We start from the raw sequence: 24,021 nt of genomic DNA on the forward strand, positions 1-24,021 counted from the left end.
TGGCACAGAGTGTGTTGTATCACTGGAAGGTGGATGAGAGTGTTTTGCGCTTTTATTTCCACTTTAACTACAGAGTATATGTCAGTGTTAAGACTGCTGAATGAATGGGCGGGTGCTCCATAAAATTTGATACAGATCAGTGAAAAACTGTTCTATAATGACAACACAGATATACTTTAAGTGTTAGATGAAGTCATGCTTTAAAGCAGAACTAAACCCATTGATTTAACTGGGAAGAAAAAAAACAATACAAAACAAAAAAAAAAAAAAAGACCTTTCTGCAGGTCTGAGGGGCCCATGCAAACTGCCATGAACAGCTGCTACACACCAAGTCCTCATGCACACTGGACATTTTTACAGCGGCTGTTTTTGGCTTTTGATGTTTTTTTTCTACAGCTAGTAAACCCCCCAGCATGTTATCCTATGTGTCCATGCACACAGACTGTGATCAATGTTTTTTGGCAGGGATGTTTTTTGGCTGAAAAAAACCAAGGACTAGTGGGTTTGTAGGGGAGTTTTTAGCTCTAAAACGCTCTAAGGCTGAAAAACACAGTAAAACGCTGCAAACGGGCATTTTAGGACTTTCTTGACCCCCAAAAATTTTTTTTCTGGAATTAAAAGCTAAATAAAACCCCGCACACCCAGGAAAATGCCGCTAAACGCTAATGCGAAAAAAAGCTGAAACTAGCATTTTTAACGTGACTTTACACAGCTAGGATTATCAAACCACCCCATGTGCATGGAACCAAACAGCGGTTTAGTGAGGCATCTGTCTGTTCCAGCTGCAGTGAGCTAGCTTTTTTTTTTTTCATCAACTTTACTTGAAGTGCACAAAAGTGACACATCATTCATGTCACTGTACCCCAGCATGCTGTGCTGTGCTGCTGTACATTGACATGCGATCTGTCCTGTGAATTGCAGTAAAATAAGCATGTTTGCACTTTATTGCAGCTCACTGCACCACACCTCCAGGTGTGTTGCCGTGTGAACAGGACACATAGAAAACATTTTTTCTGTGTGTCCTAGCAGCAACCAGTGTTCATCCAGTGCAGTAAAACGCAGACCACTGCCTTATGTGTGAACAAGTAAACAAACATTTGTCTGGCATAATGTCAACTTCTCGTCTTGTTTTACTTGATCATGAACAAACATTTTTCAAGGAGTCTTTCCAAGTCTTTCAAGGAGTCTTTACTTTCCAAGAGTAGTTAAAATAACAGATTACAGTGAAGGGTAAATATAGGCAACTAATGGGGCCAAAAGTGAAACGGTTGCCTTTTTCTGCATGGCAAGCTCAGGTTCACTTTAAATGTTTAATTGAAAGCGTCGAAAAAAAAAAAAACTGATATCGATTACATAAAAAAAAAAAAAAAAAGGCAACAGTGTACATCAAATATACGTTTTGAAAAAGACCGTGTCTGCTGCAGAAAATGAATGGAATAGGATATTGGGGTAGGTGATGGGAGACACCATTTGATGCATCTGAAGAGGCCATGAATCAGAGGAAATAAAGCGGACAAACAATATTCCCCCATCCACAGCTTTGGTGTGGGGATGCAGGAATCCTCCCCGCGTATCATTGTATTCTGTCAGCGGTGAGACTTCCTTTCCTGCCCACCATCAGAATACAAGGATTAGTGCTGCAGTACTGTACGAATATGAATTTTCCAGCAGTCCCATTCGTGAGAAGTTGATTGATAGACCTACTTCTGAATGGGAAAGGCCATATGAATCAAAATTTGGCCGGTTCAGCAGGGATTTTGATCAATGTATGGCCAGTTTAAGAGTAAACCAAAGCTGGTCTAAAACTTACTACTGAACTGGATGAAATTTGCTTTGTGGATTGCCTTATTGGTCCCATCCTGCACAGCATCAAGGGCAACTGCTTCAGAATGCAATGGCTGTCAGGCTGTCTTGGGTTGTGGTAACGTTCATGTGCTGTGGTGCCATCTTTTCAATAAGCCCCAAAACACCAAAGTAAGGCAACTGCATTGCAATGCACAGCAAAGTAACACACTACTATACATTATAGAGCGCTATAAAAAAAAAAAAAAAGGAAAACTAAAATTCACACGCTGCACATACAGCGGGTAAAATAAGTATTGAACACATCACCATTTTTCTCAGTAAATATATTTCTAAAAGTGCTATTGACATGAAATTTTCACCACATGTTGGTAACAACCCATGTAATCCATACATAGAAAGAAACAAAAACAAATAAGTTCAGAAATAAGTTATGTGTAATAAAATGGAATGACAGAAAAAGTATTGTACATGCTAACTCAAATGTAATACTTTGTACAAAATCCTTTGTTGTAGTGACAGCTTCAAGACATCTCCTGTGTGGAGAAACTAGTGGCATGCATTGCTCAGGTGTGATTTTGGCCCATTCTTCCACACAGTCTTCAAATCTTGAAGGTTCCGTGGGCCTCTTCTATGAACTCTGATCTTTAGTTCTTTCCACAGATTTTCTATTGGATTCAAGTCAGGTGATTGGCTGGGCCATTCTAGCAGCTTTATTTTCCTTTCTTTGAAACCAATTGGGAATTTCCTTGGCTTTGTGTTTGGGATCATTGTCTTGCTGAAATGTCCACCTTCATTTCATCTTCTTCATTCCAGTAGATGGCAGCAGATTTTTATCAAGAATGTCTTGGTAGATTTTCCATTCATCCTTCCTATCTAATGATATGAAGTTTGCCAGTACCGTATTCTGAAAAACAGCCCCATACCATGATGTTCCCACCTCCAAACTTCACTGTTGGTATGGTGTTTTTGGGGTGATGTGCAGTGCCATTTGACCTCCAAACATGGTGTGTATTATGGCATCGAAAGAGTTCAATTTTGGTCTCATCTGACCAGACTGTATTCTCCCAGTATTTCACAGGCTTGTCTAAATGTTGTGCAGCAAACGTTAAACAAGTTTCAACATGCTTTTTCTTCACTAATGGAGTCTTGTGTGGTGAGCGTGCATACAGGCCATGGCAGTTGAGTGCATTACCTATTGTTTTCTTTGAAACAATTGTACCTGCTAATTACAGGTCTTTCTGAAGCTCTCCACAAGTGGTGCTTGGTTCTTGGTCAAATCCTCTGATAATTATTTTCACTCCTATGTCAGAAACCTTGCAAGAAGCACCTGGTCGTGGCTGGTTTATGGTGAAATTATGTTCTTTCCACTTCCAGATTATGGCCCCAACAGTGCTCACTGGAACATTCAGAAGTTTAGAAATCCTACTGTAACCAATGCCAACAGTATGTAATAATAATAAGGTTGTGAAGGTCTTAAGAAACATCTCATGATGGGTAAAAGAAAACGCTCTCTTGTCTGATACCTTGGTAATGAAAGACCTTTTTCTAGGCCTTCAGTTGAGACTGAACCAGCAGATATTAATTTGCACTGACAAGGGGCAAAATTGCTTTCTAATTACTGATAGATTTCAGCTAGTGTGTTGGCTTTCCATGCCTTTTTGCACCTTTCTTTCTTCATGTGTTCAATATTTTTTCTGTGTCATTCCATTTTATTACACATAACTTAACCACTTGCCTACCAGGCACTTATACCCCCTTCCTTACCAGGCCAATTTTCAGCTTTCAGCGCTGCCGCACTTTGATTGACAATTGCGCCGTCATGCAACATTGTACCCATATGAAATTTTGATCATTTTTTTCTCACAAATAGAGCTTTCTTTTGGTGGTATTTAATCGCCACTGGGCGCTTTACTTTTTGCGCTATAAATTAAAAAAAGTGCAAAAAATTTGAAAAAAAAAAAAGTTTATTTGTTTCTTTTATAAAATTTTTCAAACAGGTATTTTTTCTTCTTCACTGATTTGCGTTGATGAGGCGGCACTGATGGGCACTGATAGGCGGCACTGATGGGCACTGATAGGCAGCACTAAAGGGCACTGATAGGCAGTACTAATGAGGTGGCACGGATAGGCGGCACTGATAGACAGCACTAATTAGGGGTCACGGATAGGCGGCACTGATATGCAGCACTGATAGGCGGCACTGATAGGTGACACCGATTATGGGTACTGATAGACGGCACTGACTGGCATCACTTCTGGGCACTGACTGGCGGCACTGACTGGCACAACCCCTGGGCACTGACTGGTGGCACTGACTGGCAGCACTGCTGGGCTGCACTGGTGGGCGGCACTGGTGGGCACCACTGGTGGGTGGGCACAGGTGGGTGGCACTGGTGGGCACAGGTGGGTGGCACTGGTGGGCAAAGGTGGGTGGCACTGCTGGCACATGTAGGTGGCACTTCTGGGCACAGGTGGGGGCACTGCAGAGTGGCACAGGTGGGGGCACTGCTGGGCACAGGTGGGGGCACTGCTGGGCATGGGTGGGCGGGGCTAGTGGGCGCACTGCTGGGAGGAACTTGCGGGTGTCACTGCTGGGCACCGATCATCAGGGCACTGATCATCAGTGCCCTGATGATCGGTGCCGATCCCCGCTCTGACAACTGCCGGTTCTCGGCAGTACTTTCCTCACGATCTGACAGCGTGAGGAAAGTGCAGCCGAGAACCGGCACTTGCATTTTCCTGTGATCAGCGTGTCATTGGACACCGCTGATCACGTGGTAAAAGGCCGGTGGGATCGGCCTTTCACCACATCTCGTGATCAGCTGTGTCCGTAGGACACAGCGATCACGGAGATCGCCGGGTGCGCGCCCCCTGGGGCGCGCAGGAGAGCGCGTTCTGGGAGGACGTCATATGACGTCCACCCAGAACTAGCCGGCCGCGGTGAAGCCGTCATTCGGCTATGCGCGGTCGGCAAGTGGTTAAAGAAACCAAAACAAACAAGTTCAGAAATTATGTATGGACTGCATGAGTTGTTACTGTGTTATTGTGGTGAAAATTTCATATCAATAGCACTTTTAGAAATATATTTACCTAGAAAAATGGTGACTTGTTTAATACTTATTTTACCCGCTGTATATTTTTGTTCTTGGGTTTAAAGTGATGTTAACCTTTTCGTTGCCAGAGCTGTTTTTGCATTATTTGCGCACGTTTAAACAATAATTTTAGGCCTGAAGATTACATAAAACCCCAAAACATTACACATTTTCTGAAAGAAGGCACCCTAGAGAATAATATAGTGGTAGTTCCAATTTTTTGGGAATTACCACTATTATGCATACTAGCACATTAGGACATTGCCTTGCTGGGAAAAACTTTTTTTTTGAGAGTTTAATACTGCTTTAAATCTGCATGGTAAAATACATGCACATTATGGTATGCATTTCTATGCACTAATGTGCGTTTAACCTGGTGCTTTGCTGCATCACCCTGCAAGCATTATATATATTTGACTGAAACAGAATGGCCAATGATTGCCTTTTCCCCCAGGCCTCATGCACACAGAAATGTACATGTTTTTCTGTGCCAGGAGAGCCACAGAGCCACATACAGCTGCCAATACAAGTGAATGGATGTATGCATCCAGCTGCTTGTAAGCGTTGATGGCTTCTGCAATGCTATTTACTTGCGCATTTACTTTTGGTGCACTCCCGCAAATACAAAAGTGACCAGAGGTATACAACATACATGGGTAAATGCAGAGGAAGACACCATTGTTTATAAGCAGCCTGCTACTCACAGCTATTCACATGTATTAGCAGCTGTACATGGCACCTTGGGAAAAGGAAAGCACTGGACAAGTTACACATCGAAATTCAGAAGCGTGTAAATTTCCGTGTGCTTGAGGACTAATATACTTTCAAGAAATAAAGATCCAATATGAAACTATAAACACAGATAAACAGAATGAACACCAGCTGATGAAGGTAGTTTGAGTCCCTGTCTGGTTTGTCTCTGCTGGAAGATTCGCCCTCTCAATTAGTCCAGGTGGCTATTATCGTAGTGTCAGAAGGCGATGGAAAATCTTGAGGGAAATCTGTGGAAAACTGTTCCAATGACAATGGTTTTTAAATAGTATTTCCCCTTACTTTAGATGTACATGTACAGTGTATTCACACTTATTGGCTCCCAATAAAACTAAATTCAGCAACCACATGCTGCACATATATTTTTGTTCTTGGGTTTAAAGTGATGTTAAAGGATCATGTTAAAAGAAAAAAAAAAACACCATCTCATATTTACCTGCGCTGTACAATAATTTTGCACAGAACAGCCCCAATCCTCCTCTTTTCGTGTACCCCGCCAGCACTCCTGGCCCTTCTTCCCTGCGGAGTGCTCTCAGAGCAAGGTATAAAAGACACACACAGCGCAGCTCAGGCCTTCCCCTGCTCGCTCCTACTGGCTGTCATTGACAACAGTTGGAGCCAATGGCTCTCACTGCTGTCTCAGCCAATGAGAAGAAAGACCTGAGAGAGGACAAGGCTCCTGTGCACAGCGCTGGAATGCATGAAGGTAAAAAAAAAAAAACCTGGAGCCTTTACAAGCACTTTAAATCGGAGTTCCACTCACCCAGTCAAAAAATAAAAGTCAGCAAACACTTTAGCTGCTGACTTTTAAAAACCAGCCACTTGCCTGTCCCTTGGTGTGTGCCCCGCATTCTGTTTCACCATCCGTCCTGTATTCCAGGAGGCCGGCATCTTCAATGTGGGCACCCGGCTGTGATAGCTTGCGGCTTTACAGCCGGGTGCCCAATGCTCATGCGTGAGTAGCGTTGCGCTTCATGAATGGTCCTGTAGTCTTCTGGGACCTGTCACGTGTCCCAAAAGACTACAGGGAGGGAGGAAGGGAGGGCAACCTTACGCTTCCGATCGCCTAGGCGATCGGACTGGAAGTGGGAGCGGGTACCTGTCATATTCGGGTACCCACTCCCCCCCCCCCCAAAGGTGCCAATCCTTAATGGGGAGCAGGGGAGCAGTCCTTAAAGCGGAACTTCCCTTTTGGGTGGAGCTAAAGTTTTGTGTACTTGACTACTACATGACTTAGAAAAAAATTAAAAATTACAACACAAACATTTCTAAAGTCGGTTTAGTCCCAACATCTGCAATAACAAAGCAAACATGAGATCAGACATGGAACTAACTTACTGACAGTGCAGACAGCTATGAAGCACAGCAGGCCAGAGGCCGTACAGCGACTGCAAACAAGCCGAAAGCATCTGCCTGTTTGAAAGTTGCTGAGTCCGAGGTCTACATTTTTGGTTATTGTTGGGAGAGGCAATAGGAAGCTTTATATTTAAAAAATAAATAAATAAAATTGTATTGTAATGTGAATTTAACTATGCCAGTGTAAATGACATAGGCTGACATATTTTATACCTCTGTCACAGCTGACCTCTGTTTTTGTTTTGTCAGTGAAAAGATGTCCTGACCACTGACTAGTAAGCACCTCTAACATTTGAAAATGCAGTGTAGTGTTTTCAGAGTACAAAGCCAACAATGTAGAACTGAAGCTGAGCTAGGTACACAGAGGACAGAGCTAAGGTTCAAAATAGATCAAAGAAAATAACTGGCATTAAATACGGTTTAACAAAATGCATGGAGATGGCTTGCATGAGCAAGTAGAAGTCACATAATCTAACATGTAAAAGCCAACAAGTCAAAATGCCATAAAAAGTGTTATTATAGGCTTACCCGTAGGTACAAGTGTACAATTAGACTTTACTAAGGTTTACCTGTAGGTACTGTAAATATCTCCTAAACGTCCACCGTTTAGAAGATACTTACCTGTGTAGCCCATGTCGTTCCTTTAGAGCTGTGTGCCATTCAAGCCACCAGAACTCACAAACCCAGAAGAGGGATCGAGAGAAGATGGAAGCCCTGTCAGCGGTGATGGAGGGCTTTGTTTAACCACTTCCAGTCCGGACACTTTTACCCCCTTCCAGTCCAGGCCAATTTTCAGCTTGCAGTACTATCACACTTTGAATGACAATTGAGCGGTCATGCAACACTGTACCCATATGAATTTTTTTGCATTTTTTTTTTTTTAGACAGATAAAGCTTTATTTTGGTTGTATTTATTCACCACTGGGATTTTATTTTTTTTTTTGCTATGTAAATGAAAAAGCCCAAATTTTTTTAAAAAAGTGTTTTTCTTATAGAATTTTGCAAATAATATTTCATCATATATCTTGGCCAAAATTTATTCCGTTATCTTTTTAGTAAGAGAAAAAAAACCCAAATTAGTTTATAACCACAAATTATAATTTTTAAACATTATATGTATGTTTTTTTTGTTTATTTTTTACATACTGTCACCCTAGCAGTACAGTATCACCATGGTGACACTGTACTACTTGTAGGGGGTGAAGATTTTTTTTTCTTTTTTTACACCGATTGCTTTTACACCCATAAAGGCTGTAAAAGCAATCATTTCTCCTCTCTGGCTGCATTCTTGCAGCCATTGAGAACTACTGTGTGAGCTGTGATTGGTCACAGCTTGTCACATGGTACAAGGCTGTTGTGAATAGCCTTGTACCATGTGACCTCTGTGATCATTCACAGATTTCACACGTAGTAAGCAATTATGTCAGAAGTGACATCTTGCTTACTACTCTTCATGTGATCACTGATTGGCCGATCAGTGATCACATGATCGGGACCTCGTACAGAGGTCCCGTACAACGATCGGTGTTCCACTGTGTCCGGAAGACACAGCAGGCACCGGATCGCGGTGCTGCGCACTCCCAGGGAGTGCGCACAAGCAGGGGACGGGAAGGCCGTTTGTAAACAGCCACCCGACCCTTCACTGCCACCGTCCGGCCGTTTATATACAACGGCCAGACGGGAAGTGGTTAAGATAAGTTTCACATAATGTACTGCCTGGACCTTGAAGAAGGGGACATACCCCGAAAGCTCGTCCTCAAAGTTGTATGTTAGTGCAAATAAAAAAAAGTATCACGGACAGTACTCAATTGTTTCTGTCACGAGTGCACTAATATGGCTACAATCACCTCAAACATAATGTGCTAGTATACAATGTATACAAGCACATTATGACATTGCCTTGAAAGGGAAAACTTTTTTTTTTTCTTCCAAAGAGAGTTTAATACTGCTTTAAGCCACTGGTCACATCAGAAGCAACTTGGCATGCGATTTGTATGCCCTGCGACTTGCAAATTGTATGACAAGTCACACCCTATTGTCTGCTATTAGTGCGGCCATATTGGTGCGGTTCTGACTTGGGTCAGAGCTGCACCGATTTCTAAAATAGTACATGCACTACTTTTGTTGCGATTTGCATAGACATCTGTGCCAGATGTCTTGCAAATCTCAACAAATTCAGCAGGTCACCTGATTTTGAAATCGTGCGACTTCACTGTAAGTCGCACAATTTCAAAATCGGCTTTGATGTGACCGGGGGGTTAATCTGCACTGTAAAAATGCATGCACATTATGGTATGCATTTTTATGCACTGATATGCATTTAACCTGGTGCTTTGCTGCATCATATAGCTTTTTGACTGAAACAGAATTGCCAACAATTGCCTTTTCCCCCAGGTCTCATGCACACAGAAATGTACATGTTTTTCTGAGCCAGGGGAGCCACAGTGCCACATACAGCTGCCAATACAAGGGTATGGATGTATGCATCCAGCTGCTTGTAAGCGTTAATGACTTCTGCAATTCCATTTACTTGCGCATGCACTTTTGGTGCACTCCCGCAAATATAAAAGTGGCTAGAGAAATACATCTATGGGTAAAATGCAGACGAAGACGCCATTGTTTATAAGCAGTCTGCTACTCACAGCTATTCACATGTATTAGCAGCTGTACATGGCACCTTGGGTGCAGGAAAGCACCGGACATGTTACACATCAAAATTCAGAAGTATGTAAATGTCCATGTAAGGGGTGTGGAAATAAAAAAAAAAAAAAAAAACCTACTTGTCGAAGGGACCAAATCAGAGCCCCGGTCTACTTGTCCCTCATGACAATCTACTTGTCCTGATAAAAAAAAAAATAATAATAAATAATAAAATAATAAAGTGTATCTGCTGAGCGAGTAAATGAGGCGAAAAAGAAAAAAACCTTTAGGTTGCCTTGGCACACGGAAGCACTTGGGTGCTCAGTATGAGCAAATGCTGAACACCCAAATCAAGCTCTGATGTTCGCTCCGTTAACCACTTCAATACTAGACACTTTCACCCCCTTCCTGCCCAGGCCAGTTTTCAGCTCTGCCACACTTTGAATGGCAATTACTTAGTCATGCAACACTGTACCCAAATGAAATTTTTATCATTCTCTGGAGACTAATGGAGCTTTCTTTTAGTGGTGTTTAAGCACCACTTTATGTTTTTATTATATAAATGTAAACCTACAGAAAATTTTGGAGGGGTAAAAAAAAAATTTTTTTCTTCATTTCAGTTGTAAAATTGTGCAAATCTTTCTTCATAAATTTATGCCTTCAAAAATATATTCTGCTACATTTCTTTGTTAAAAATAACTTGAATCAGTGTATAATATTTTGGTCCGTAGGAAATTTATATTCTACAAACTATGGTATAACCCTAGGTTCACATCTGTGCGGGTGGTGCCCCTGCGGAAAATCCATGCAGCCGCACCACCCACACAGAGAAACGCGAACCCGCGGGCGGGTGCCATTAGTTCGAATGGCACGCCGCCCGCACTGGAAAACGCAATTGTACCGGGAACAGAGGTTCCTGTGTGAGCTGCGTTTTCCAAAGAAGTGCAGGGACTTCTTCCCTGCATGTCATGGGCACGGGAGTCCATTCAAATGCACGGCTGCATAGATGTGAACTGGGGGTTAATATCTGAAAATTGATCAATCCTGGCGTACCGATGGGACTCCTTTGTGGAGGCCCTAAAATGCCAGGACAGTACAAATACCCCACAAATGACCCCTTTTTGGAAATAAGACAAGTCTGAGGTATTTAGCAAGAGGCATGGCAAGTTTTTTTGAAGTTGTGCTTTTTTTTTAGAAATTAAATATATAATTTTTAGTGGTACACCGAAATGAAAATTCTGGTACCAAAACCAAAAATTCTAAATGCACTTGGCTGAAAACTGAAGCCGAAATGCACAGTTTTTAACCATTTGCCACCCGCCCTATGGCCGAATGGCGGGCGGCAAATGTCATCAGCGTTCCTGGTGGACACCATATGGCGTCCTCCCGCACGTGCGCAGATTGCGCTCCTGCAGAGCGGCGCGATCTGTCACCAGCTGTGTACCTCGGACACGGCCAATGACAGATCTGAGTATCGGCCCCGTTGCCAGTACCATGTGACCTGCTGTGACCAATCACAGCAGGTCACATGACAGTTGTATACAATGGATGGCTTCATTCATGCCATCCATTGTATACTAGTGTCTAGCTGTGAATGGTCACAGCTAATCACATGCACATGTCATGTGATTAGCTGTGGCCAAATCACAGCTAAGCCCAAAAAGAAAAAAAAAACCCTGAATGAATCGATGTCATTCAGGTAAATGCTTGCTTATAGCAAAGTAATTCTTTGCTATAAGCAAATTGTGTAAAAAAAAAAAAAAACTGATCACTTCCCCACTGTAGTACAATGTTGCTATGGTAACATTGTACTACTTTGGTCATAGTGAAATATGAAAAAAAAAATCTTAAAAAAATAAAAAAATGTAATAAAAAAAAATATATATATATATTTTTTTTTTCCATACTGTCACCAGTCCGTGTCCCTGATCACCGCCATGCCAGTTATATGATGACGCTGTACTGCACTGGTGACAATATGTTAAAAAAAAATAGTGAAACTTTTTTTAATTTTTTAATTTTCCGAAAAAATGACAAAAAAAATACAACTTCAAAAAACTCGCCATGCCTCTTATGAAGTACGTCGGACTGTCTACTTTGCAAAAAGGGGTCATTTGGGGGATATCTGTACTGTTCTGACATTCTTGGACCTCAAGAAATTAGATTGGCTGTCAGTACTTCAGGATTGATCAATATTCAGATCTATACCATAGTTTGTGAACTCTATAACTTTCCTACAAACTAAAAAATACATCCTAATTTGGGTTATTTTCACCAAAGACATGTAGCAGAATACATCTGGCCTAAATTTATGAAGAACAATTATTTATTTGCAAATTTTTATAACAGAAACAAAGAAAAATGTTTTTTTTCTAAAATTTTTGGTCTTTTTTTGTTAATTTAGCAAAAAATAAAAACCCCAGCGGTGATTAAATACCACCAAAAGAAAGCTCTATTTGTGTGAAGAAAATGATAAAATTTTAGTTTGGGTACAATGTTGTATGACCGCGCAATTGTCATTCAAAGTGTGAGAGCGCTGAAACCTGAAAACTGGCCTGGGCAGGAAGGTGTAAAATTGCCCGGTATTGAATTGGTTAAAAATGAATATATATTTTTTGGAAACAAATACACTTTGATTAAAAAAAAAAAAAATTATATATATATATATATATATATATATATATATATATATATATACACACACACCAATTTTTTTGTAAAATTGGGAAGAGAATGTTATGGCGAGTAAATAGATACCAAACATGTCACGCTTTAAAATTGTGCACGGTCGTGGAATTGCGTGAAACTGCGGTACTTAATCTCCATGGGTGAGGCTTTAAAAATTTCTACAGGTTAGCAGTGTAAAGTAACAGAGGAGGTCTAGTGCGAGAATTATTGCTCTTGCTCTGATGTTTGTGGCGATACCTCACGTGTGTGGTTTGAACACCATTTACATATGTGGGCATGGCCTACGTATGCGTTCACCACTCAGGGGATTGGGGGCACTTTAAACTTATTTTATTATTTATTTCATTTTTTTGCACTGTCTCTTTAAAAAAAACTTTAATCACTTTTATTCTTATAATTAATGCATGCATCCCTTGTGATAGAAATAATTAGTGACAGGTCCTCTTTATGGAGAGATATGGGATCAATAAGACCCCACATCTCTCCTCTGCAATGTAAAGCATTGGATCGAAAAAAAAAAAAAAAAAAAAAAAAAAAAAAGCATTGATTGCTTTAAAAAAAAAAAAAAGTCTGGAACCGTAAGTGCCATCACTCTGGTCCTCCAAGGGCATAGAGATGAGTGGAGGCCATCTTTCCTTCACTCATCTATGTCCAGCACTAGAATAGCTCCGAGAACTACTGAGCACCAGCAAGGTTTTTTCGGCACCTGTATCAGTGCTTTTTTTCATTTCGGCCGATGGCCAAAAGAGGTGTTTTCGGCCACCAAAATTTCGGTGCATCCCTAATAATTTTTTTTTCCTACATCAGAGCACCACCAGAGCAGTACAGCATCATCATAAGCGGCAATTATGAAAACTGACTGGTGACAGTATGTAAAAAAAAAAAAAAAAAAAAGTTTTTTTTCTCAACTTTACAATTTTTTCTTTCCCATACTGTGACCACAGCAGTGCAGGATTACCATAGTAACACTGTACTGCTCTGGGAAGGTGATCGGAATTTTTTTTTACACTATGATTGCTTATAACGGTGATATGACCTGCCACTTTGGATGCATATATTATTTATTTTGAGCATTTATAAGTGAAGTGTGGCACATTTTGGTAAATAGCATTTGTGTACAACTGTCATGTAATCACTGTGTCAGTTGGCCCGGTACATCGATTAGTCTTCTGCTGTGTCCAGTGGACACAGCGCATGACAGATCATGCTGTCGAACGACTCCTAGGCCTCCGGAATAACAGTGCTCCCGCTCTCCCATCATTTGTCTATAGGCTGGGCGGAAGGCGGTTAAATGTGACAAATGTAAATAGATGACCTGATATTCTTGATAGCAACATCCTGTAATTCTGTGTAAAACATAACTCTGGCAGAGGGAGGGGCAGCACCAGGAGCCAATTTTCCTCATCTGCGGGGAATATGTGCTGACAGTCAACATGCTCTCAGGTGAGTATCGGTGTGCTGCAGATCCTTTCTGGCAGTAATGTCTAAATCACAGGAGTAGCTGCACACAAAAAATACTTAGGCAGGTAAACAGAATAGCTCAGCGTGCCACATTACTGTGCTGACCAATGAGAATCTCTTCTTCTCTCAGGGACCATATCCCAAGAAAAAGGGCTTCACGAAGTTTCCCACCTGTCAGCACGGTCACAGGGCTGAACTGACCACCACTCTCCATTGCCTGCATTTTGATGCTACACAGCCGCTATGTCTATGTACAGCTTGTTATAACTCCTGGCAGGAGCAGTGGGAAAGGGGCACAGGACAGGTTAGGTGCAGCAGGGATCAGGGAGGGTTTTGGTGTTAGTTCTCTTAATTATTTATGAAAGGTGAACTTAGCAGTAACTGTGTATTCGGCTTGAATTCAGCAATAAAAACATAACTGCATGTGTAATGTCTGCATGAGCTTTAAAATGGTTCTAGATCAGGGGTGGGCAAACTTTTTGACTTGAGGGCCGCAATGGGTTCATATATTGGACCCGGGGGCCGGACCAAGAGTAGATGAATGATGTGTATGTGTCATCCATAGTAAGTATAGTAATATTCCCCCATAGTAAGCATAGTAATTCATCCCCCATATAGTAATTCATCCCCCATAGGAATTCATCCCCCATATAGTAATTCATCCCCCATATAGTAATACATCCCCCATATAGTAATTCATCCCCTATAGTAATTCATCCCCCATATAGTAATTCATGCCCCATATTCCCCTGTGTCAATTTACTTACCTTTGCTCCGTGCGTTCCTCTCGCCGTTCCGGTCTTCAAGGCTGACTGTGAGAGGAGCCTAGCTCCCCTCACGTTCGTCACGCTGCCCCGCCTACACACATCCTGACCGCCAATGTATCACGCTCTGCGGGCCGGATTAAAAGGTCCGCTGGGCCGTAGTTTGCCCATTGCTGTTCTAGATGCTGTTTTTTTTCCCTTTAAAATAATTAACACATCACTTACCTGCTCTGTGCAATGGTTTTGCACAGTGGCCCTGATCCTCCTCTTTTCGGGTCCCCCACTGATATTTCTGGCCCCTCACCCTTGCCAAATGCCCCTGGATCAAGCTGTTTGCTATGGCGGCACTTGGGAAGCACTTGCTCCCGAGCCGCCTCTGTGTGTCCAACCTCACGCTGTAATTGATAGCAGTGGGAGCCAGTGGCTTCCACTGTTGTCTCAGCCAATGAGGAGTGAGAGACCTGGGAGAGCAGGCGCTCTCGTGCACATCGTTGGATCAGGCTCGGGTAAGTATTAGCTAATCCAAAACAGAAGTGCGTTGCTACTACCTATCAAATGTATTAGGCTTAAAGCATATAAGCTCACCATGCCGGACTAGCAGTCTCCATCTGCTTATAAGTACAAGTCCAATTCCAAAAATGTTGGCAACAGGTGAATACAAAAATCCTCTATTGCATAAAGGAGTAAAAATATTCCATGGAAAACTTACACTAACACGTTTCAGTCTAAAAACAGACCTTATTCATAGCTCATATTTTTACTCCTTTAAGCAATAAAGAAGATTTTTGTATTCACCTGTTGCCAACAATTTTGGAATGAATCATGTAAGTATTAGGGGAGGGGAGCTGCACACTGAATGTTTTTTACCTTCAGCCTTTACAACCACTTTAAAAAGTAGAACCAAAGTCAAAACAGTTTTTATACTATGTGTACAATAATACAGGGCTAAAATTCCTGTCAGTTGTTTGCCATCTGTGTCCAACCAATTTCCCTACACTTCCTGTCCCAAAGCCTGAACAGGAAGTGAGAGGAAAGCCATTAAAACTGAGAGAATCCTGGAGTGTCACAAGGGTGGATAAAAATGGATGATTTTTTTTTTTTTAATTTACATCTGATTTTTTTTTATTATCAAATTTTAATAAAATGCTTTTGGAGTAAAAAACTTTATGCATTCACACAATTTTACAGTAACCATGAGAAAAACCATGAAATAAAAGAATTTTTCTAGCGATGTGTGATTAACCTATTAACATAAAATCGGTTCTGATATCGCGGTTTTACTAAACTGGCAGCTTATTAATCTAAAAAGGAAACCTTCAGTTGGTTTGCAAATATTAAAGATTCTTACTACCAGCAAGAATGAGTCGGATTCCTTACATTTAAAGAGCACCTGTTCTTTTAGATCCATCATGGATCACTTGTTCACTCCCTTATTATCTCACGTCTGGACTACTGCAACTCCCTCCTCACCGGCCTACCCCAACACAGGCTATCCCCGCTTCAGTCTATCCTGAACTCAGCAGCCAGACTCATCCACCTTACCAACCGCTCCGTTTCTGCCACCCCCCTCTGTCATTCCCTCCACTGGCTTCCGATTACCTAACGCATTAAATTCAAACTACTAACATTGACATACAAAGCCATTCATAACGCTGCCCCCAAACTACCTGACCGACCTGATACCCAAATGCCACCCAACCCGTACTCTTCGCTCCTCACAAGACCTCCTACTTTCTAGCCCCCTGGTCTCCTCCTCCCACGCCCGACTGCAGGACTTCCCCAATCCTCTGGAACTCACTACCCCAATCCATCAGACTGTCACCTACCCCCCTCACCTTTAGGCGCACCCTGAAAACCCATCTCTTCAGGGAAGCCTACCCCACTCTCACCTAACAGTCGATCTCCTCCACTCCTCCTACCACTCCATCCCCCACAGCCATTTCATCCTGTACCACTATCCCCTCCCTCCTAGATTGTAAGCTCGAAAGAGCAGGGCCCTCGAACCCCTCATGTATTGTTTTCTTACTGTATTGTCTCATGTACTGTCCCCCACTATAATGTACAGTGCTGAGCAAACCTTTTGGCGCTATATAAATTCTGTATAACAATAATAATCATGGCAGTACCTGTTAGCGGGCATCCACTCCCCTGCTGCCGCCACGTCCCTCACCTTGTGGTGTCACTGCCACATCAGCAGCCGTCCCATTAAAGTGAATGGGATTGTCGGTGAGTCAACAGCAGGTCAGAGGAGGAGCCGCTGCGGGACAGAGATGACAGTTGCTCTTTAAAAATTATGATTTAAATCAAGCCTTTCACTTGTGATTTAAATCATGAGTTAAATCAATTCCACCCAGGGTGTCACTAGATCTAATGTCTCCACTGATAGATTTCCCATCTATTAGACTCCATGCACTCTGCCTTCACTCAGCCTAGGCCCTCTCACGTTACCTGCAGCGGGGAGCAGGAGGCAGCATAGTGCTGGATGGAGGGCAGAGGCGACAGCTGCTCACTGATTGGTTGCTAGGTGGCCCTAGCAACCAATTACCAGCCTGGGTCTGAACGGAAGTGTGTGGGAGGGGCAGAAGAGGCACTGTGTGTGGGAGGGGCAGAAGAGGCACTGTGTGTGGGAGGGGGGATTCTGATTAGAAAAGAACATAGGACACTGCTTTGAGGGATGGGGGAAGCAGAGGACACTACTATGGAGGAACAGGACACTAGGGGGGGGGGGAGGGGACAGAGGATATGACAGTGGTGGTGGTGGTGGGGGGGGGGGGGTCAGAGAGGGGACACTACTGTAGGAGGAAGGGTTGATGTGAAATGGGTAAGGGACACTACTGGTGGAGCAGAGGTTATGACAGTGGGGGGGGGGGGGTGATGTAAAGGGGGACAGATGACGCTAGTATGGGGGATTTTTTATTTGTAGGGCACCACGTAGACACACACACGGGATCTTTGCTTCACTCCATTTTGTCCAGGTAGATCTCAACCTCTGAAAGTTTGGCTCCCCCTGGTATAGACTGAAGTGCAGTCACAATGTAGCAGATTTCAGGAATTGATGTGAGCTCTGGTTCCAAACATGACTGGTCACATTGTACAACAGTCTGTGTTCAGCCTATGGAAAGGGGCAAGGTAGTACACATGAGGAACCTCTGAGGCAGGTTTAAGGTTTTTCAAATGCTTGGATTGCATCCCCCCCCCTAGTACTACCCAGTAGTGACCCACAGACATTAGATCTCTGGTTCACGTCAGGATTGAGCGATCAAATAACTTTGGGAACCTTTAATCCAAAAAAACTACACCCAAAAACCCAGTGTTAAAATTCTGCAGCATACTTTTCTTTAGCTGCATTTGTTTTCAGGCTAATATTTTCAGCAAGTGCAGAAAATACCTGTGGACCCTGCAAAAAGTGTCCCTCTAACCTGTGAATTTGACCGAAAACACAAAACCCTATCTTTCTTACAAGCTATCTTCTGTAAACATCTATTTCCCCACCTTCCATGTAATGAAGTTGGAGAGGAAGGCATGATAGCAATCCAATCTGGAGAGCAGCCCAGGTGCCTTTAGTTATGCTTTAAAGCTGGCCATACACGTGTAGATTTTTGGACTATATTCGTACAAAAATTCTTTGAACATTTGGTGCATGAACAAATGTCATTCGAAAATTGTCTTTTGCTTTTAACATTTGAGTTTAAAATGAATGTCATTTCTGAACGATAACCACGCACACTGGCCAAAAATTAATTTGATCCAAGAAAAGTTTTCCTTCCTACCCCTTTGAATTTTCCCGTCACTGCTGTCGAAAACAAACATCGATTTGACCCCACTAACGATTAGAAAATCAAACAAATGTTCTTGAAACAAAAATTCTCAAGGTGTCAGCTTAAGTTTTATGTACTCCAGTGCATATGCATGCAAAAAGAAAAGAAAATGAAGACATTAGCATGTGTTTTTTTGGCAGGGCTTTTTTCAGTGTTCTGTTTTTACCTTCTGATGTGAAACTGACCGTTTTTCCTGTAGCTTCAAACACCTGGAATCGGTCTTTGTGAACAGTCATTGAACATGCACTGGTCTAAAAACTTCCTCATTTTGGCTGTGGAGCTCCAATTTGTCAGCAAGGAGCAGGTTACAGCTAATGTGCTACGGCGGGTGTGCTCTTCACCTCCAACAATGTGCACAACTCTGCCCCCTACTTATATATACACAGGTGAAACTAATATATGAGATAGACTCATTACATGCAAAGCAAGATAGTTCAAGCCGTGATTTGTCATAATTGTAATGATTATGGCTTACAGCTCATGAAAACCCCAAATCCACAATCTCAGAAAATTAGAATATTACATGCAATCAATAAAACAAGGATTGTACATAGAACAATATCGGAGCTCTGAAAAGTATAAGCATGCATATGTACTCAGTACTTGGTTTGGGCCCCTTTTGCAGCAATTACTGCCTCAATGCGGCGTGGCATGGAAGCTATCAGCCTGTGGCACTGCTGAGGTGTTATGAAAGACCAGGATGCTTCAATAGCGACCTTCAGCATTGTTCGGTCTCATGTCTCATCTTTCTCTTAGCAATGCCCCATAGATTCTCTATGGGGTTCAGGTCAGGCGAGTTTGCTGGCCAATCAAGCACAGTAATCCCACGGTCATTGAACCAGGTTTTGGTGCTTTTGGCAGTGTGGGCAGGTGCCAAGTCCTGCTGGAAAATGAAGTCAGCATCCCCATAAAGCTCGTCTGTGGAAGGAAACATGAAGTGCTCCAAAATCTCCTGGTAAACGGCTGCATTGACTCTGGACTTAATGAAGCACAGTGGACCAACACCAGCAGATGACATGACTCCCCAAATCAACACGGACTGTGGAAACTTCACAATGGACTTCAAGCATCTTGCAGTGTGTGCCTCTCCATTCTTCCTCCATACTCGGGGTCCTTGGATTCCAAATGAGATGCAAAAATTGCTCTCATCAGAAAAGAGGACTTTGGACCACTGAGCAACAGACCAGGTCTGTTTTTCTTTAGCCCAGGGTAAGACGCTTCTGACATTGTTGTTCAGGAGCGGCTTGACAAGAGGAATACGACATTTGAAGCCCATGTCCAGGATCCGTCTGTGTGTGGTGGCTCTTGATGCACTGACTCCAGCCTCAGTCCACTCCTTGTGAAAGTCCCCAACACTTTTGAATGGCCTTTTCCTGACAATCCTCTCCAGGCTGCGGTCATCCCTGCTGCTTGTGCACCTTTTTCTTCCACTCTTTTCCCTTCCACATAACTTTCTATTAATGTGCTTTGATACAGCACTTTGGGAACATCCAACTTCTTTTACAATTACCTTTTGAGGCTTTCCCTCCTTACGGAGGGGGTCAATGATGGTTTTCTGTACAACTGTCAGGTCAACAGTCTTTCCCATGATTGTGATTCCTACTGAACCAGACTGAGAGACCATTTAAAGGCTCAGGAACCCTTTGCAGGTGTTATGGCTTAATTAGCTGATTAGAGTGGGACACTTTGAGCCTAGAATATTGCACCTTTTCACAATATTCTAATTTTCTGAGATTGTGGATTTGGGGTTTTCATGAGCTGTAAACCATAATCATCACAATGATGACAAATCACGGCTTGAACTATCTTGCTTTGCATGTAATGAGTCTATCTCATATATTAGTTTCACCTTTCAAATTGCATTACTGAAATAAATTAACTTTTGCACGATATTCTAATTTTTCGAGTTTCACCTGTATATCACCAATGCAAGCCTTAATGGAAGCTGCAATTCTAATTGGCTATCCAAATGAATGTGAGGCAATACTACCAAAGTCTATTCTTCCAGTGTTTCAGTGGCATTTTATGAATTTCAGCACAGCTGTAAAGCATCATAAAAGCATGACATCCAATCAGCAAAATGGTAGGGGAATGTAATTTTTTTTATTCCTCATGGTATATGAATATAAGGTTTTGACTAACTTTTAGACTAGGTTCACAAACGTGTGGGTGGTGCGGCTGTGGATCCACAGGAAAATCCGTGCAACCGCACCACCCACACAGGAATGCGGACCCGCGGACAGGTGCCATTAGCTCTAATGGCACGCCAACCGCACTGGAAAACGCAACCGTACTGGATACGTCCCGTGCGGGCTGTGTTTTCAGAAGTGCAGGGACTTCTCTGCGTGTCACGGGAGTCCATTCAAATGAATGGGCTCGTGTGCCCGTGCAAAATGCAGCCCGCAGGAACGCACATATGTGAACCAAATAAGCTGCCAACTTCTCAACTTTAGAATAACATCCCTGGCATGTCCCAGTATACGCACCAACCACAAAATATAAAAGGCTCTATCTTGTCACAGGAAAGGAGTCCTTGCGTTCCAGTGAAGTGCCTTTGTCTGATGTCCAGAGTCTGCAGCTGGAAGATTCTTTTCCTCAGTCTCCCCTCCCCTGAGACCTCAGGTTGCAACATTGCAACTTTTTAATAAGTCAGCAGGTGCTGGTCTGAGCAGAGATTTGTGAACCCAGCCATGACCTGCACAGACATCAGGGTCACACTACTGTACTATATCACAGCAAGCATATCAGTCCTAAAAGTACATGCGGACCCTGGATGATGCCTGAACAAAGATGGTTCTTTTGTATTGAAAACACAAGATGAAGGTGTAGCCATGGGGAGCACTGTGATATCTGAGCGGTAATACCTGGATTACACCTACACATCACTCAGCATGCTTGCTGTCAACATGAAAAGATACATCTCATACTTGATCCTCCTTGACCTGCCTGAAGGCATCAGATAAGACCGGAGGTGTAACCTCTATCACTTAGCTCCTACCTTATCTACAGCTGACCATGTAATCCAATTGCATATTCTACTGCAGATTTACCAACAACTCCGCAGGACATGGGTCTGACTGACTATGGGTTTGAAAGAATTGTTTAGGCAGGCTCTTGTGTGGTATATCTAAAAAATAAGGCAACCAAAAACTACCATATATTACCAGATTTAGGGGAACAATAATGATCAGCTGAAGAAAAAAAAACCCACAACTTTTCAGACACCATGCTCCTCCAAACATTAAGCAGAATGAGGGCCCCCTTGACACCTGAGTGTTTTAGGCTCCACGTACACTGCATCTGATACACTCACGTTTAGGAGCTTTTCTGCGTTTTTTTCAGCAGCCCCTGAACTCTCCCTAATGTTTTCCTATGTGTCCATGTACACATCATCGTTTACAGGCAGTTGCGTTTCCAGTCGTTTTTTTGAACGCACCAAACTTACGTTCAGGAGTAGATTTTATCAGCGTTTTACATGCCAAACGCTTGTAAAGGCGGCTAACTGCGTTTATAAGCGTTTGGAAATTTTTTTTTAACTATTCCATTTCCAGATGCCATCCAGAGCCTTTTTTCATCATGAAAAATGCATACAAAGTGTTTTCCCGGTACTCAAATGGACCTGGTACACCATACTTCGCATGAAAGAAAATATGTTAGGTGACACATGAGAAGTAGATCTGAAGATCATCAAGCACGGACTATGATGATCTTCTTCCACAACCACAGCAGCCAATGATGAAAGCTCTGAAACCAGAAATGACAAAAACCTCTGGCTTCATTCATTACAGAGATGACCAGCGAATAGATGGGACCCGCTGTAATGTGTGTGGAAGTGATCAGGAAGCTTTACAGCTCCCTGAATAACCAACTAGAAATCCAGAACAGATGTGGACAGACTCCATTTACAGGGCTGTGCTGCCATTGGCGTAGTACGTATGTTCCTGGCAGAGACAGGGTTAAAGAAAATGGACTATGCGGTCAAGGAATCCTAGGAAGTTAGAAAGTTCAGGTTTTAAAAACTTTGTATAATGTAATTGCCATACCTGCAAGGCCATTTGCAGCAAACCCAAAGTCTGTCAGAAAAACTCATTGTTAGGATACCCCGTCCTGCCTTGCTGCCAGGATACACAGAGCAGGCCACAGGCATCCTAGATACGAGGGATCTCCGCAGTACAAAAGTCTAGAGGAGAGAGAGCACACATGTGCAGCTCTTAAAAGTGTTCCTAAACTCAGTACCCTGCATTCACTATATCCGGTCCCCCAGGACCCCGCATTCACTATATCCGGTCCCCCAGGACCCCGCATTCACTATATCCGGCCCCCCAGGACCCCGCATTCACTATATCCGGTCCCCCAGGACCCCGCATTCACTATATCCGGTCCCCCAGGACCCCGCATTCACTATATCCGGTCCCCCAGGACCCCGCATTCACTAAATCCGGTCCCCCAGGACCCCGCATTCACTATATCCGGTCTCCCAGGACCCCGCATTCACTATATCCGGTCCCCCAGGACCCCGCATTCACTATATCCGGTCTCCCAGGACCCCGCATTCACTATATCCGGTCTCCCAGGACCCCGCATTGACTATATCCGGTCTCCCAGGACCCCGCATTCACTATATCCGGTCTCCCAGGACCCCGCATTCACTATATCCGGTCTCCCAGGACCCCGCATTCACTATATCCGGTCTCCCAGGACCCCGCATTCACTATATCCGGTCTCCCAGGACCCCGCATTCACTATATCCGGTCTCCCAGGACCCCGCATTCACTATATCCGGTCTCCCAGGACCCCGCATTCACTATATCCGGTCTCCCAGGACCCCGCATTCACTATATCCGGTCTCCCAGGACCCCGCATTCACTATATCCGGTCTCCCAGGACCCCGCATTCACTATATCCGGTCTCCCAGGACCCCGCATTCACTATATCCGGTCTCCCAGGACCCCGCATTCACTATATCCGGTCTCCCAGGACCCCGCATTCACTATATCCGGTCTCCCAGGACCCCGCATTCACTATATCCGGTCTCCCACAGTACACAGAACATGGAAATGCAATTATTTTAGTAAATATAAACTGCTAAATATCTTTTCTCATCAGCAGTTAGAACAGTCTTGTGACTTCTATCAGTGACCAGCAGAGCACTGGTTAAAGCTTGTAGGAGTTTTCTTTCTGCTCTAGGATACAAAACCCCTGACCTGTCGGGACAGTGCTGATTGGCCCTGTGTTGATCACATGAACTCTCCCAAGAGAAAAAAAAACAAAAAGCAAACAGACTTGTGTAGCAATACACACCAAACTGAGCATGTGCAGTAGGGCTACAGGTTCAGTCTGTCTTGTCAACGTGGACACTTGAACAAGAGGAGGAGCAGCGAAGACAGGATCAAACAGCCTTTTTGCACAATGCAGAGGATTAACCCCTTAAGTTCCACAGTGAGTATAACAAGCATACTTTACTGCATATACAGACTGATTTTACTGTTCTGTGTTTAGGAACACTTTAAGCTAGGGAGAGAGCTCTATTCTGTGATGCCGGGGGTCAGCCCTCAACATACAGAGAGTCCTGGCAATTAGGTAGGATAGGCAATGCTAGCAATATGGGAGTTTTTCAGCAAGGCT

At 43.2% G+C, this 24,021-nt stretch overlaps 1 protein-coding gene across 2 annotated transcripts in view; it reads right to left on the bottom strand.

Moving 5' to 3' along the window:
* The window catches only part of PRPSAP1 (phosphoribosyl pyrophosphate synthetase associated protein 1), an 82,218-nt gene that overhangs the window by 52,063 nt on the left and 6,134 nt on the right, over positions 1-24,021 (bottom strand). The gene's annotated exons all lie outside the window — the stretch shown is intronic.

Source organism: Staurois parvus, unplaced genomic scaffold, assembly GCF_062004578.1.
Source record: "Staurois parvus isolate SC_StPar_1 unplaced genomic scaffold, SC_StPar_1.0 ptg000293l, whole genome shotgun sequence".
In the NCBI taxonomy this organism is placed as follows: domain Eukaryota; kingdom Metazoa; phylum Chordata; class Amphibia; order Anura; family Ranidae; genus Staurois; species Staurois parvus.